The sequence below is a fragment of the Chiloscyllium plagiosum genome, chromosome 3 (assembly GCF_004010195.1).
Source record: "Chiloscyllium plagiosum isolate BGI_BamShark_2017 chromosome 3, ASM401019v2, whole genome shotgun sequence".
Classification (NCBI taxonomy): Eukaryota; Metazoa; Chordata; class Chondrichthyes; order Orectolobiformes; family Hemiscylliidae; genus Chiloscyllium; species Chiloscyllium plagiosum.
This window is the reverse complement of record NC_057712.1, coordinates 105293917-105312416: the sequence shown is the minus strand read 5'-3', so window position 1 is coordinate 105312416 and position 18500 is coordinate 105293917.

Genomic DNA, 18500 nt, shown 5'->3' with positions numbered 1-18500 from the left:
ACCAATTTCAATATCTCCACAAATCTCCCCTTAACCTTCCCTATTCTAATGAGAACAATGCCTTCTTATTGAGTCCCTCATTTTTGACTCCTTGGCTTTTTGATTCCCACAACAGCTGGAGACAGAAATAAAAAAGCCATCACAGCAGTGTTTAATTAAATCTGTTCAGGAGCAATTGCTGTTTGCATATTCACAGTGAAAACCAAAAGGGTGGTACAATAATTAAAATATCTTAAATGTGCTGAATATACCTGGTCCTGGAAATATCTTTCAAAGGATTAATCTCATAAATACATTCAAAAAATATGCCCATTCTGCAAATGACAAGCAATACTCAGATTTCTTGCAAATTGCATTGGAATACATCCAAATTTGCACTGAGTATGATTTCATAGGAACAAGCGAGATGCTGTCATAACGGTCCCCTGTGTGGGTTACATGAAGGATTCTAAAAGTTGAATTTTGAAGTGAATTAAATGTTGTTTACCTTCAGTTTGTTTTGTTATGTCACTGCATGCTTGCAAACAATGCTTGAACTTCAAACCAGCTGAGAGATCTTTAGAAAGAAAAAGCCCTGAGGTCGCTATGGAGATTGCAAGGGAGGAGATTGCAGAGCCATTGGCCTTGATTTTTATGTCCTCTTTGTCTACAGGAGTAGTGCCAGAAGACTGGAGGATAGCAAATGTGGTTCTCTTGTTCAAGAAGGGGAGTAGGGATAACCCTAGTAACTATAGGCCGGTGAGTCTCACTTCTGTTGTGGGCAAAGTCTTAGAGAGAATTGTAAGGGATAGGATTTATGCACATCTGGATAGGAATAATGTGATCAAGGATAGTCAGTATGGTTTTGTGAAGGGCAGGTCGTGCCTCACAAACCTTATTGAATTCTTTGTAAAGGTGACGAAGGAGGTTGATGAGGGGAAAGCGGTAGATGTGGTATATATGGATTTTAGTAAGGCGTTTGATAAGGTTCCCCATGGTAGGCTACTGCAGAAGATACGGAGATATGGCATTGAGGGTGAGTTGGAGGTTTGGATTAGGAATTGGCTGGATGGAAGAAGACAGAGGGTAGTAGTTGATGGCAAAGTTTCTTCATGGAGTGCCGTCACTAGCGGTGTTCCGCAAGGATCTGTTTTGGGACCATTGCTGTTTGTCATTTTTATAAATGACCTGGAAGAGGGGTTAGAAGGTTGGGTGAGCAAGTTTGCGGATGATACGAAAGTCGGAGGAGTTGTTGACAGTGAGGAAGGATGTGGCAGGTTACAGCAGGATATAGAGAAGCTGCAGAGCTGGGCAGAAAGGTGGCAGATGGAATTCAATGTAGCTAAGTGCGAGGTGATTCACTTTGGGAAGAATAACAAAAAGATGGGGTACTGGGCTAATGGTCGGATACTTGGTAGTGTGGATGAGCAGAGGGATCTTGGTGTCCATGTACACAGATCTCTGAAAGTTGCCACCCAGGTAAATCGTGCGGTGAGGAAGGCATATGGCGTACTGGCTTTTATTGGTAGAGGAATTGAGTTCCGGAGTCCTGAGGTCATGATGCAGTTGTATAAGACTCTGGTGCGGCCGCATCTGGAATATTGTGTGCAGTTTTGGTCGCCATACTATAGGAAGGATGTGGTGGCACTGGAACGGGTGCAGAGGAGGTTTACCAGGATGTTGCCTGGTATGGAAGGAAGATCGTATGAGGAAAGACTGAGACACTTGGGGCTGTTTTCATTAGAGAAAATAAGGTTTAGGGGTGACTTGATTGAGGTGTACAAGATGATTAGGGGTTTAGATAGGGTCGACAGTGAGAATCTTTTTCCACGTATGGAGTCAGCTATTACGAGGGGGCATAGCTTTAAATTAAGGGGGGGTAGATATAGGACTGAAGTTAGGGGTAGGTTCTTCACTCAGCGAGTCGTAAGTTCATGGAATGCCCTGCCAGTAGCAGTGGTGGACTCTCCCTCTTTATGGGCATTTAAGCGGGCATTGGATAGGTATATGGAGGATAGTGGGTTAGTATAGGTTAGGTGGGCTTGGATCGGCGCAACATCGAGGGCCAAAGGGCCTGTACTGCGCTGTATTCTTCTATGTTCTATGTTCTATATTAGCAAGGCTTTTGTTAAATGTTATAATAAATTATGTCCACTGTGCTTGTCCATAGATCAAAGAAATTGAACATTTTTGTCTGTTTTTATCTCTGTGCTGAAATTGGATCAGGCGACAATGTCTGTATTAGCCATTGGAATTAGAAAAAAGACAAAAGATAATTAAACAAATGCCTAACAATTGATCCCAAAAGTTAAGCAATTTCCCAGCAAAACTTTATTGTATCAGGTGCAATTATGTTAGCTCAGATTTATTTTCAGTTGTAAGAGGGAAAAGTAAAAACTTGTAAAAGGCACAGGAGGTACTTGGTTTTGAGGGTTGACTTACTATCTTAACAGAAGGGCTGTCGTAAATGCCATCAACTTGGCATAACTGTTGCTTATGCCATTTATCCACGTTTTCAACAACCTTCACATTGGAAGTTTATTCGCTGAAATGGAAGAACTCCTTTAGAAATGTACTTCTACGATATTTGTTGCCTGTTGTCTATGGTCCTGAAATGACACCATGGACACTTGTGGCCAAATATATTGTGAAATTTCTAAACAAGTGATTACATTTGCTAAAGCAACAGGAAGAAGAATTTTAAATGACTGCATTAAGCGTTCACAGTTATGTGTGTCAAGCATATCGGCATTCTGCATTATTTACAAAAGTAAGGCAATTACTGCAGAGTACATCAGGAAATTGCTGGAACATGCCCTGCAATAGTCTTCCTAGCATTGATAGATGTTCATGTGGTATTCTCCATAAACAAGCCTAATCCCAGGTGGAGCTGTTTCATATTATTGGCATTAATGCAGGTGTAAAATATTTTTCATGCATTTTCCGTTAAGTTGGTGAAAGTGATCTCTCATATTAATTCATTTCCACAAAGTAGAATTGGTGTACCTGAGAGTTGATATCTGAAATGAAAAAGGCTTGATAAATTGTATTAGTAAACACACCCAGTGTTTTTTAAACAGGTTAGTTCTTTCACTTTTAGTCTTTGTAAAATAGCGTGAGAGGCATTTTTTCCAGACAGAGTTTTGAATTTGATTAGATCCATACATATGAATCAATTAAAGATTTTAGCCATAGGAGAAATATCCACATTGAACCAAATGGTCTCTATTTATACTGTATGATCTTAAACAAAACATCACTCTTTGCAATACCAGTTAATTATCAAACTTCATAACTAGAAATCTTCCTTCTTTTAAGAAGTGTTAAGTTCCTTTTCAAAGGACTGTAGTCATATTTTAGCTATTGCCCTTTCAAAAAAAAATTGAAAAGGATTGAATTTTGTTCATCTCTTTTAATAATCAACTATTATACCTGAAAGAATCTACCAATGGGTTGCCAATGAATGTGATGATTGTGACTAGCCAGTTCTTTCTCTCTGGCATGGGGAAAGTAAAATTGAATCCTTTTATTCATGTAGGCCATAATAGAATTCCATATAAATTGCACAAGGAATATAAGAACATTTTTCTCATATGCTTGAATGAACATCTTTCAGCAACAGAGCCCTTGTATTTTAATGTAATGCTCACCCATGCTGCATAAATCCCTGTAATGCACTTCAGCTATGTTGTGCAATGATTGTGGTTGTTAATTTAAACCATCTTTGTACAACAGAGTGATTTACACTAATACTAAGCAAAAATGGAATGCTCTCAAACATTAATGAAACTTAGAAACAAGTAACATTGTCCGATGGAAGGAAAAGTGGACTTGCCATTATGTTGTGCCTTTTGAGACCTTGAGCTAGCCTTTATAATCAATAAACTGAGAAATGGAGTCTTTGTTGTAACGTACAAATAAGGAAACCAATATGTGCACTGTAAGCTCTCACAGTTAGCAATGCGTTAATGAAAAAAATGATCTATTTTAATGATTTTAAGGAATGAAAGTTGCAGAGGGTACCATGGAAGACTTCCCTGTTCTTTAAATTTTACATGCACCTGAGAGAGCAGACAGAGCCTCAGTTCAATAATGTATCTGGAGATGGCCCCTCTGGCAATGCAGCACTCCCACATTTATCTGTTCAAAACTCTGTGCCTGAGCGTACATCTTCCTGAGTTAGACATGCGAGCACTAATATTGAGCTACAGTTGAGACTGTGCATTTTAGAATTGCAATACGTGGTATCCAGCTGACTGTATTCTTTTAAAAATATATTTAACCACCAAGCATGGAAAAAACTTGCCTGCATTGCTTTTAATTATGACAGGAATGGCAGTCATTTTTTATGTTAACACTGCACAAAATGGCTGAGACGCTGTTAATTAGGTTTACCATGCAGAGAATGTGACCTGCCATTTGCATATTCGCATCGCAGTCAACAGACCATTTGCTGAGACATATGCTTCAGTTGCTGCTGGATGGGTTTCAGCTGGAAAGTAAAAGAGAAGGGGTCATTTTTAACCACACGCTATTGCTTGGCTGAAATGAACATAAGGGAACGTGGTTTTAGCTTACAGGCTCGATGGTCATATGTCCCACTGTCCTTTTCCTGCTAACTCGGGCAATTCATATCATTTGGAATTGATTTTCTAGTTTAAAAGAACGTTTACTTTCAAATGTAGCTGAATTTATTTCAAATTTGCTTTATAGAACAAAATATGGAAGAGATGGGAGTATCTCACTCCATTCAAAATAATTTATGTTAAAGATTTTACAATAAAATTTCGAAATGTGCTGAGGTACACAATATAGTCTCTAAATCTTTCAACTATACTTGGCCCATGGCATTACCTATCTTCAATGAACTATATCAAGATTGCTAAGAAGCAGCAGTTGCCACTTTGATGTTTGCTTGGGTTTTTGTTTATAAACCCCCTGTGTGAACAAGCTGATAAATAATTTGTTATAACTCAATACAAACAGTGCAGGAGTGAACAGGAATCCTGTTGTATCTTGTACATAAATCAACAATATATGATAGGCTAGAGACCTAATCATCTCGACAGGGGTTTCATTTCCTGACCTGTTCAAGCTGGCAACAAGCTGGTGAACTAGCCTTTGAGGTGGAAGATCGAACATTGAACATAGAAACTAAAGGCAGGAGTAGACAATTCAGCTTTATGAGCCTGCTCCACTATTCAATACGACCATTGCTGATCCTTTACCTCAATGCCGTATTCCCACTTTTTTTCCCGTACTCTTTGACATTTAAATATGTAAAAAAGTATCAATGTCTTTCTTGAATATACTCAGAGACCATCACCTCCACCCCCCATCCCCATTCCTGAGCCTTCAGTTGTGTAAATTCCTCATATTGAGCAGGATCTGAGTGAAGAAATGTTTCCATACCTCAGTTCTAAATGACCTACCCCATTACATGAGATTGTAATATTTGGTTCCTGGACTCCTCGCTGCATGTAGTCTATCCAGCCCTGTTAGAATTTGGTATGTTTCAATCAGGATCACTCTCTAGCCCACTTCTCAAGGCCAATCCCAGCTAAGGAATGCTCAAGACAGAGCCTGAGGAGTTGGAATCCTATCAGCCCCTGCAAGGTCACTGTTACTACCTGGTCGTCACTGCAGGCTTATCTAATATCTGAGTAAAAAGGGTGCTCGACCAACCCAATAGCGTTGGGCAGATTCGGGACCCTTACTCCCTTGTCTACCATTTTTGTTTGGGAGACCTGCCTCTGCTGCCCTGATTGGTGAGTCCCCGTGCATTTGTCATGAACAGTCACCCTTGCCACAAATCAGTGTTATCTATTTGAGCATCCATTGTTGGGATTACTAAATTCTGCCCATAGTTTCAGATGCAGTCATTAACATCAGCAGTGTGACTCCCTTTCCTCACAAACCTCACTGTGTAAAAAATAAAATTAGTCCTGTCATGTGTTCATATCTAATATCAGGGTCAATGGTGGACTCTTGCTGTCCATTGACCTACAAGGGATTGGAGGAGCAAAGACTAAGTAAAGAAGGTTGTGTCCTAATTGCCTTGCGTTTCACTGTTCCCAATGACTGTGAGGTTGTAACCAGTCTATCCAATTCACGCTTAATTTTTCCAAATATTAATATCTGTACAAAATCACATGCCAAGTCAATCTGTTGAATCATTGATTTATATGACCATTTCCCTGATGCATGTAATGTGTCTTTGCTGTATTTTGTAAATGGGCATACAATGCTTCCTTTGAAATGGACAGCTGAAAGTTGAAGATGCTGTGATTTGCAGCAGAACAATCATAAATGTGATCCTATAAGTCATGCCACATGCTCACAACTAGGTAAAAAGGCATATACCACCTATCACTGGTAGGACATGTGAGAATTACAAAGGGCATGATCAGATGGAGACTAAATTGTTAATGGTTGCAATTGATTTTTGAGACAACGAATTTAAGGCCTGAAGAGGCTTTGGAGGGGAACCACAAGACTAAGGTTTGAGCATAAGGCTGAGATAGGAAGGAAAAGCTGGAAAATATTTTGCCAAAGGTGGGAAATTGGTGATTGGAATTTGTGAGTAGTACGAACCAGGTAAATATGGAAAACAATCCAAAAGAAAACTAATGGAACCACCATGACCATATCAGGCAAACCAAGAGTGTGGTCTGTGAACTGTGAATCGTTATACACAAACAAAAACTGTGTGTGTGACAGAGAGAGACAGACAGAGACAGAGAAAGAGAGATAGAGAGAGAGAGGGCCCTGGGAATCCTAATCCAAGGATTAATCAAATTCTAAATGGCTTTCTTTATACTTTTTTTTAAAATTGCAATGAAATACTTTATTTATAAGAATCTTTATATGCATTGACATGCACTAAAGCAGTTCTGTACAATCATTGTATTTTGACATTCCCTGCTGCTTCAAAAACCAAAGGCATTTCTTACTAATGCAGGACACTAACTAAATTGAGGTAGTGAGAAGGTCTGATAACTGAATAAACCCTAATTATACTTCGGTGCAAAGACCTCAGACAGTGGTCGTTCCTTACTGTTCCTTGGTGCTAGCTGCCCCAAGCTTTAGTGTATCCCTCAGCACATAGTCTTATCAAAGTATATAAAATAATGAGGGGCATGGATAGAGTAAATAGACAAGGTCTTTTTTCTGGGGCGGGGGAGTCCAGAAATAGAGGGCATATGTTTAGGGTGACAGGGCAAAGATATAAAAGGGGCCTAATTGGGAACCTTTTTCGTGTAGAGGGTGGTGCCTGTATGGAATGAGCTGCCAGAGGAAATGGTGAGCCCTGGTACAATTATAACATTTAAGAGGCTTCTGGATGAGTATATGAATAAGAAGGGTTTAGAGGTAAATGGGCCAAGTGTTGGCAAATAGATTAGATTAGGTTAGGATATCTAATCAGCATGGATGAGTTGGACAGAAAGGTCTGTTTTGGTGTTGTACATCTCTATGACTCTATGACTGTGACATAGTTCAGGACATTGGAATGTTTCAGTGTGCAACACTTAGTCAAGGTTGAGTCCTTGGTCTGGAAGACCACCAGGTTTTTGGCAGACAAAAGGGTGTACTTCACCGGATTGATGGTCATCCAGGTGCAGTCAATGTTTGCCTTCGCGTGAGTCCTGGGGATAGTCCTTAAAGTACAGAGTCCTGTATCACAAAGCTACTTGGACTGAACCTTGGCCAAAACCACTGCACATCTCTCCTTTGAAAAGGCACATCCAGAAGGAGATGTGTGACAGGCTCTTCACCATTGCAGCCAATTTGAGGACACAAAGACCAGGTGTGTATGAAGGATCTGATGGGCAGTGCCCTTCTTAATACCAGCCAAACTGCATCTTGATGTTTGTTGGAAAGCACGAAGTTGTTGATATTAAGTTGACACATTAATCTGCATTTCTTTCATTGGCTAAAGTAAGTCAACAGTAGCAATCATGTGATTTCTGGGAGACATCTTTTTGTTTTTACATCCATTTTTGAAAGGCCAAATAATCTTCTTGTAAATTATATAAAATGATAAATCACTGTTGTAACAAAGTATTGATAATTCATAAAGACCAGTCGAGACATAGAAGGGACATTCAGTCAGAGTACTGGAGTTTAAAGCCTCATGAATAATACATGAAATTGGTGGATTTTGTACTATGAGCCTAAAGGTTATTTCTAAATGGAGAAATTTCTGAATGGAGAGTTTCCTCATTAGTATTTGTTTTGTGAACTTGGGAGCAGCTCATGGATACTGGTGCTTCCAAATGAGGAGAAGGTGAAGGTTGACAAAATGAACGCAAAAAAATACTCAGGCTAAATATAGTGTTCTAATAATGCAAAACAAAGACCATTGAACAAAACCTAAGACCCATAAACTTGCTTATGAATAGTCAAGAAAGCAATGTTCCCCAACTATTTGTTCTATTATTTTATATATTGAAAATTCTGTCACTACACATGTCAATCTTTTCATTCTCTCAAAAGTTCTTGAAATAAATTAGATCTATTTCGAACTTTGTATTTGTAATTTACATTTCATTGCAGTATGCGACTAAAGGACTGAATTACAAATATTGCAGACTGGCTTCAAATATACATTTTTATGCTTAACTGAAATATTCACTCAAGCAGAGCATTTCTTTGTAAACTAGATATGGGCTTATCTGTATTCAGCACTAATGAGATTTTATTCTGCAATATTTGAACTTAGTAGCTGAACATACCGAGTTGCTAACTTACATGTATGACCACCTCGCTGCTTTTCAGGCACAATTTTAAGATAAATTAGTCTGTTACCCAGCTCTCCTATTTATTAAAAAATTAAAACAGTATGAAGCCGACCTTTGAATTTTGGAACATATTTTTTGACTGCAAGCATTTCTAAGTGAAATTGGTTGTATAAACAGATTTCGGTTTTATCTTCTACAATTGTATTCATTTCAGAGGGAGATTGTGACATCTTGGTCACATTACTTGCTGTTGATCAATGAACTCAGATGAATGTTCTGTGGACATAAATGCAAAACTCACCATGGCAGCTGGTGGAATTAAATTCAGTTAATATTATATGGAATTGAAAGCTAGTTTCTAAATGTTTTAACTGTCAAATGTTAATGGGAAAATCAAATCCATCTGGCTCACTAATATCGTTTGAAGAAGACAAACTGCCATCCTTATCGAGTCTGGCCAACATGTGATTCTGGACCCATTATAATGCATTTGACTTTGAACGGCCCTCTTTTTACATCCTATTCAAGAATTGCTAAAATAATATTTGTGAACATAACTTGCACGTGACATCAAGAAGGCCAATGGAATGCTGGCCTTCATTTCTAAAGGGCTGAAGTATCAGAATGCAGACTTTATGCTACAAAGCTCCAGTTTGACACCTGTTCTAACAAAATGCAATTGCAGCTGGGATAATTATTCACAAGAATTAAAGAAGAATTATTTCAGTTTGAACTAATTTTGAAAATGTTCTACAAGTTACACTTCGAGTAATGAGAACTCTTTCACTAATATAATGATAGTGAGGACTCATTGGATAGATTAGACTTGTACTCCCCACTCTCTACCCTCTCCCCAGCAAAGAAGAATAAATAAATAAACTAATCTAAATGAGGTGTTTAAGAAAATTGAAGGAGTTTGTGTAGCAGACAAAGGAAAACTATTGCCTCTGGTGGGGTGAACCCATGACAAAGAGACACAGGATTGCATTCAACCCACTATTAGGTTAGATTAGATTACTTACAGTGTGGAAACAGGCCCTTCGGCCCAACAAGTCCACACCGACCCGCCGAAGCGCATCCACCCAGACCCATTCCCCTACATTTACCCCTGCACCTAACACTACAGGCAATTTAGCATGGCCAATTCACCTAACCTGCACATTTTTTGGACTGTGGGAGGAAACCGGAGCACCCGGAGGAAACCCACGCAGACACGGGGAGAATGTGCAAACTCCACACAGTCAGTCGCCTGAGCCGGGAATTGAACCCCGGTCTCTGGCGCTGTGAGGCAGCAGTGCTAACCACTGTGCCACCGTGCCACCCACAATGGGATCAAGGCTGTCAAGTGGAGAAGTGCTGCAACATTAGTCTTCCATGAGCAGGTTCCCTTCCCTGATTCAGTCAGGAAGCAGAAGGCACTAACATCAAATTTCTGGTTATCGCTGGTAGGCTGTCAATTAAACACAACAGTGAAGCAAATTCATACTCATTATCCCTGAGCCCAACATAATATGGAGGTAGCTCAACAATTAAATGGAGATGGCATGGTCTCAGAGGACTGCTCTGAAAACCCAGTCAGTTTTCCAGACGTCTCTTGAGGGTGGGCAGTATCACCTATTTGGATCTTGACCCAGTATTCAAAGGGGTGGCCACTGAAAAACATCACTTTCCCAGCCTTTGATACCCGTTACCCCTTTCTCTGCCTTTACTCACCTGTGGCCTGGGTATTGAAGGGGCGCAGTGACACTGGCACTGACATCAAAAGCATCTGCCAGCCTTTGATTGGCCAGCAGCGTTTGGGGGAGACCTGTGACCTCAATTATGGAGAAGGCCCGAAAGCAGACAATTAAACTGGCTGCAGGAACATTATGATTCAAGGGGTGTCCTTCTACCGTCAGGGAACTGATGGGTGACTTCTCCGAGTCAGCAGTCAGCTGAAATCTCTGTTAGCCTGACAGAAGCCCTGAGGAAGCGTTAAGCCCAAAACCTTGACTCTCTTGCTCTCAGCTGCTGCCTGACCTGCTGAGCTTTTCCCAGCACCACACCTACTTGATTCTGACTTCTCCAGAAACAGCAGTTCTCACTATCTCCTGATAGCATCCCAGCCATAATTAGGGTTAGAGTAGTGGGAGCTTCCTTCCACTAGAACTGTGAATCAAAGCTTTCAAACTCGAGGGTGGTAGATTTTTGTTTGATCCTACCCTTGTTCTTGCATTTTTATTTACTAATATAGTCTTATTATAGTTGGGTCATAGTAAAACCAACCTGAAAATTGTGCTGCCAAATGCTGAACTCATTACCAGAGATTAAGAAATACTCCCAATCAAGAAAGTCACCTTTGAGCTCTAAAGAAAGGTGTCAGGACTACAAAAGAGAATTAGATAAAACAGATCCAGGAAAATTGTTTATTACGGTAAGGGCATAACAGGGAATGTAAATTATTGTTTAGACCTGGGAATATTGTAAATGAAAAGGTTCACAAAACATGCAAAGAATATTGCCAGAGATTATTTAAGAAAGCAATATAATTGCATGAATTAGATTTCTACATTAGCCATAGAATCTGGAGAGTCTGAAAAGGGTGAGAAGAAAGGCAGTCAGAACAATATAAGTAATTTGCTGACCTTGTCATGACCTGAAGAACAATAAATTATTTTATTCAACTATATTAGAATGTTGACCATTCAACAAGTCAACAGCTGTTTGAAACTCTGATTAAAAAATGTCAGTGATATTAAAACTTGCTAATTCCAGCACCATGCAAATCAGGACGTTCATGGGATTTTTATTCATTTCAATTTAACCTCCCTATGTAGACCTGGCTAGCTTAAATTACAAACTGTCATTATGTTGCTAGGGTGTAGTACATTGTTTAGAGCAGTGACCTCGAGTCATAGAGTCATAGAGATCTACAGCACGGAAACAGACCCTTCAGCCCAACTTGTCCATGCCAACCAGATATCCCAACCTAATCTAGTCTCATTAGCCAGTACCCGGCCCATATCCCTCCAAACGCTTCCTATTCATTTTCCCACCCAGATGCCTTTTAAATGCTGTAACTGTACCAGCCTCCACCATTTCCTCTGGCAGCTCATTCCATACATGCACCATCCTCTGCATGAAAATGTTGCCCCTTAGGTCTCTTTTATATCTTGCCCTTCTCACCCTAAACATATGCCTCTAGTTCTGGACTCCCACACCCCAGGGGTAAGACCTTGTCTATTTAGCTTATCTATGCCCTTCATGATTTTACAAAACCTCTATAAAGTCACCCTTCAGCCTTTGACGCTTCAGGGAAAACAGCCCCAGCCTATTCAACCTGCACCTATAGCTCAAATCCTCCAACCCTGGCAACATCCTTGTAAATCTTTTATCAACCTTTTCAAGTTTCACAACATCATTCCAATAGGAAAGTGACCAGAATTACAAGCAATATTTCAGAAGTGTCCTAACCAATGTCCTGTACAGCTGCAAAATGACCTCCCAACACCTATACTCAATACTCTGACCAGGAAAGGAAAGCATACCAAATGCTTTCTTCACTATCTTATCTACCCGCAGCTCTACTTTCAAGGAGCTTTGAACCTGTACTCCAAGGTCTCTGTTCAGCAACACTCCCTAGGACCTTACCATTAAGTGTATAAGTCCTGCTAAGATTTGCTTTCCCAAAATGGAGCACCGCGCATTTATCTGAATTAAACTCCATCTGCCACTTCTCAGCCCATTGGCTCATCTGATCAAGATCCTGTTGTAATCTGAGGTAATCTTTTTCGCTGTCCACTACACCTCCACTTTTAGTGTCATCTACAAACTTACTAACTATACCTCTTATGCTCACATCCAAATCATTTTTATAATTGATGAAATGTAGAGGACCCAGCACCAATTCTTATGGCACTCCACTGGTTACAGGCCTCCAGTCTGAAAAACAACCCTCCACCACCACCCTCTATAATCTACTTTCAAGCCAGTTCTGTATCCAAATGGCTAGTTCTCCCTGTATTCTACGAGGCCTAACCTTTGCTAACCAATCTCCCATGTGGAACCTTGTCGAACACTTTTCTGAAGTCCATAGAGATCACATCTACCGCTCTGTCCTCATCAATCCTCTTTGTTACTTCTTCAAAAAACTCAATCAAGTTTGTGAGACATGATTTCTCATGTACACAGCCATGTTGTCTATCTCTAATCAGTCCTTGCCTTTTCAAATACATGTACATTGTGTCCCTCAGGATTCCTTCCAACAACTTGCCCACCACAGATGTCAAGCTCATGGGTCTATAGTTCCCTGGCTTGTCCTTACCATCTTTCTTAAACAGTGGCACTATGTTTGCCTTTCAGTCTTCTGGCACCTCACCTGTGACTATCGATGATATAAGTCTCTCAGCAAGGAGCCCAGCAATCACTTCCCTAGCTTTCCACAGAATTCTAGGGTACACCTGATCAGGTCCTGGGAATTTATCCACCTTTATGCATGTCAAGACATCCAGCACTTCCTCCTCTGTAATATGGACATTTTTCAAGATGTCATTGTCTATTTCCCTACATTCTATATCTTCCATGTCCTTCTCCACAGTAAGCACTGATGCAAAATACTCGTTTAGTATCTCCCCCAGCTCCTGCAGCTCCACACAAAGGCTTCCTTGCTGATCTTTGAGGAACCCTATTCTCTTCCTAGTTACCCTTTTATCCTTAATGTATTTGTAAAAACCTTTAGCAGAAGTAATCTACCAAGTAGCTCTGATCTCCAGCATCTGCAGACCTCACTTTCTCCCCTCAGATCTTTGAGGAACCCTATTCTCTTCCTAGTTACCCTTTTATCCTTAATGTATTTGTAAAAACCTTTAGCAGAAGTAATCTACCAAGTAAAGGCACCTTCTTCAAAAATAATGTTTTCAGTATTTAGATGATACTTACAAGGCTGCATTTAATGCCTACCTCAACTTGCCTTGCAAAGGGTTGGACTTTCTTAGATTTTGTGCTGATTATGTGATAGATGGGGCATCCTAGGATAGCTACCTTCTAGTGGTGAAGGATCAGGGATCAGGATAACGTGAGTTTTAGGCTCTCATACTATGGTTGCTCTTGCAGTTCCTTGTGGTAGATGTATTTGCTTTGTGATCATTTTTGCTTATTATCTTTATAAATATTCGAGAGCTAGAATTCACAAGTGTAATAGCTAGATTTCCAGATGATACAAAGCTAATGAAGGTGGTGAGCTCCAGAGGTCAACAGAATAAGTTACAAGAGGATTTGAATTTACTTTGAAATTGGACAGGCAGGTGACAGATGAAATTCATTAAAGAGAAATGTAAAATGCTTCACACAGGAACAATGATTGAGAAAAAGACTATGACTTCAATGAAAAAGAAAATAATGTGCATGGAAAGTAGGAGATTTGAGAGTCCAGATTGAAAATAAATTGAAACTATCAAAATAATACTCAATGGCAGTGAGTAAAGCTAATGAGATATTGGGGTAAATCAGAAGGTCAACCTTGAGCCAAAATAGTGAAAGTATTCTGCAACTTTATAAATCATTAGTGTATACACAGGATACTGTAAGCAATGCTGGTCAGCACTTTATGAAAAGGATACTGCAGCTTTGGAGGTGTAAAAATTAAAACAATTGGAAAGTTTGAATGCAGTGGAGACGTACGTTTCTGCCAACTAAAAACTCCCCAGTGGAAAGAGAAAGTTGAGAGGTGGTGTGATTACTATGTTTATGATTAGATTAGATTACTTCCAGTGTGGAAACAGGCCCTTCAGCCCAACAAGTCCACACCGACCCGCCGAAGCGTAACCCACCCATACCCCTACATTTACCCCTTACCTAACACTACGGGCAATTTAGCACGGCCAATTCACCTGACCTGCACATCTTTTGGACTGTGGGAGGAAACCGGAGCACCCGGAGGAAACCCACGCAGACACGGGGAGAACGTGCAAACTCCACACAGGCCACAAAAAGCTGTAACATTTCACCCAGAACACCAGTATCAAAACATACGGTCTACACTCCAGAATAGGCAAACTCAACATTAATTTTCAGAAACCTTGTAGACAATTTTATCCTAACCCTCCCATCAGGAAACTAGTGACAATGAAGGTAATGGAGAGGAATATTAGACTGGGTTCAGAACTCATGTTTCACCTGATTATGTGAATTTATTGACTGGCAGATTATATTATCTCACTCAGAGATGAATAAATTTATGGAACATCGAGGGATCATGGAGGCAGATTTGTATTAATGCATTTATAAACAGAGGCAAAGAGTACAAATACAAGGAATTTATGAATTTGTTTTATTCATTCATGGGATGTAGCTCTCACTGACTGGTCCAGAATTTAGTGCCCATTTGCTCCTTGACCTGACTGACTTATTCGAGGGCAATATTCAAGGGCAATGAAGCGTCAACCACATGGTTATGGGGCAGACCAGATCCAGACATCAGACTTCCTTCGCCAAAAGACATTTTTGTACTAGATTCTATTTGTTGATGATCAACAATGGTTACATGGTCACCATCCAGAGTTTTGGTGAATTCAATTCACATTACTATATTCCATGTTGGGATTATGAATCCATGTCCTCAGAGCATCAGTCCAGAGTTCTGGATTACTAGCCCAGTGATATTTCCCATGACACTGTTGCTTCCTTTAACACAATAAATGTGAATCCTAACAAGCAACCTTCTGACATAGCTGATTCCAAATACGGTACAGAATGCATTCAACAAAACACAGACACGCTTGGTTGGTTTTTATGGGCAGCACGGTGGCACAGTGGTTAGCACTACTGCCTCACTGCATCAGAGACTCGGGTTCAATTCCCACCTCGGGCAACTGTCTGTGGAGTTTGCACATTCTCCCCATGTCTGGGTGGGTTTCCTCCAGGTACTTTGGTTTCCTCCAAAGATGTGCAGGTTAGGTGAATTGGCCATGTTAAATTGCCCATAGTGTTAGGTGAATGGGGTAAATGTAGCAGAATGGGTCTGGGTGGGAGGGTCGGTGTGGACTTGTTGGGCCGAAGGGCCTGTTCCCATACTGTAAGCCTTTATCAAATGTGAATCAACTGGTTAGACTGTCGTGAGTGATTTTCTGTACAAACAAGTACCATACGTACTTGAGTAATAGTCAAATATTTTTGACTATTTTTTAAGGTTAAATTTGTGCGATGTACTATTACCGCATCATTAGCAGAAACCCAATTGATCTCTCAACAAATGAAGAAAGAAAAAGAATTATGGTAATTCTGAAAACCCGGAGTAGAACTTCACGGCCAGTGGAATGGAAGACCGAGAGCAGAGTGGAACAACCAGCAGACTGGAAAGCTGGAGCAGGAGGTGACGGCCGGCACACTGTCTCATAAACGTCGATCTGTTATCTGTGAAGAACCAGGGTCAACCTTTCCATGAGATATATGGAAAATTCTGGATTATTTGGCCAAAAATAGGCAGTCAACTTTTACATGAGATTAACTATTACTCGAGTATATATGGCATTTAACCTTCAGCGATGTTCATCTTTAAAATGAACATAACCTGAAGGTTAAATACTTGCTTGTGGCTTCAGCTGATAGCATTAACAAGCTGTGATGCTAAGGGGTTAAATAAATCCATGAGGTCCCTGTTCCAGTAAGTGGATGTTTTGCAGGTGGATATTAAGATATTTAATTAGCCATTTTGGAAAGGCCAATTGTAAATCTTTCAAAGTCTGACTCTCCTAGGCCTATATTGCTACTGACTGAGAGTGGCATTTTGGATGCTATCACAACTGAAGATCCATATCCAGACATCCACACTGAACATCTTGGGCCTCCGGAACATGGATAATGCTGGTCTCTGATTCCTGTATTGTTATAAAAAAATTCTTTCCCTGTTGAGATCCGAATATCAGTGGGAGGAAATGCCAAGGATTATGCTCCCTAACATGTAACCAGATGGGTGTTTTTAACTATGAATAAATTTAAAGGATTGATTGCCACTGAGAGATTGTGCAAATATATGACAGCTTCCAATTACAAGGCAAGGTCCCATGTCAGTGAAGTCACCCTGTCTCTCGGCAATCACTGTGAACATTCTCTTTTATTCTTCCAAGTCAAGCAGTCTTCATGGCTGTAAATATCATGGTTCTATTCATTGGCAATAGAGCAATATGGAACCAATCAGACCCAAAATACTTGCAGTGTCAATTATTCAGTATGAGGGTGGAGGAAGCTTATGCCAAATTGAATTCACAATCTGGATGCCATTCATTGGCTTGATGACTGTGGGACTAAACCAAGGTTGGCTTAGGTTAGGTGTCAACTGCAGAGTAAAATTCTGCTCCTTCGATGTACAAAGATTGAAATAACATATCTGTTGAATTTGACAGCCAGAAGATCAAAGCGTCTGCTGCCCCAACATGGAAAAGCCAAATTGTTGATCTGCTTAATATTTATTTTAGACTGGTATATCGTTAAAGATCATATATCATGATACACCAGTTTCCATAGTTCTATCCATTGCAGACAATGACAGGAGAAAGGGAGTGAGGAAACACCACTAGGTTCAAAAGAAGAATGATTACAACTGAAACATTAATCGTATTTCTCTCTCCACATGTACTGCCATACCTGCTGAGTTATAGAGTCATAGAGATGTACAGCATGGAGACATACCCTTCGGTCCATCCTGTCCATGCCGACCAGATATCCGAACCCAATCTAGTCCCACCTGCCAGCATCCAGCCCATATCCCTCCAAACCCTTCCTATTCATGTACACATCCAAATGCCTCTTAAGTGTTGTAATTGTACCAGCCTCCACCACATCCTCTGGCAGCTCATTCCATACACGCACCACCCTCTGCGTGAAAAGATTGCCCCTTAGATCTCTTTTATATCTTTCCCTCTCACCCTAAACCTATGCCCTCCATTTCTGGACTCCCCCACCACAGGGAAAAGACTTTGTCTATTTATCCTATCCATGGCCCTCATAATTTTGTAAACCCCTATAAGGTCACCCCTCAGCCTCCGACGCTCCAGGGAAAACAGCCCCAGCCTGTTCAGCCTCTCCCTATAACTCAAATCCTCCAACTCTGGAAACATCCTTGTAAATCTTTTCTGATTCAGGGATGGGCAGGACTGGCAACTTAATGTTCCAGGATACAAATGCTGCAGGAAGGATAGAAAGGGAGGCAAGAGAGGAGAGGGAGTGGCATTTTTGATAAGGGATAGCATTACAGCTGTGCTGAGGGAGGATATTCCTGGAAATACATCCAGGGAAGTTATTTGGGTGGAACTGAGAAATAAGAAAGGGATGATCACCTTATTGGGATTGTATTATCGACTCCCTGATAGTCAGCAGGAAATTGAGAAGCAAATATGTAAGATGATCTCAGATATCTGTAGGAATCAATGGTTGTAATAGTAGGGATTTTAACTTTCCAAACAGACTGAGACTTTCTTAGTGTTGAGGGCTTGGAGAGAGAGGAATTTATCATTTGTATACAAGAAAACTTTCCTATTCAATATATGAGTGTAAGATTTGCAAAGATGTTGCTGGGACTGGAGGGTTTGAATTGGAGGGAGAGGCTGAATGGGCTGGGGCTTTTTTTCCCTGGAGTGTCGGAAGCTGAAGGGTGATCTTAGAGAGGTTTATAAAGTCATGAGGGACATAGATAGAGTGAATGGCCAAGCTCTTTTTCATGGGGTGGGAGAGTCCCAACCCAGCGGGCATAGGTTTGATGTGAGAGGAGAAAGATTTAAAAAGCACCTGAGGGTTAATTTTTTCATG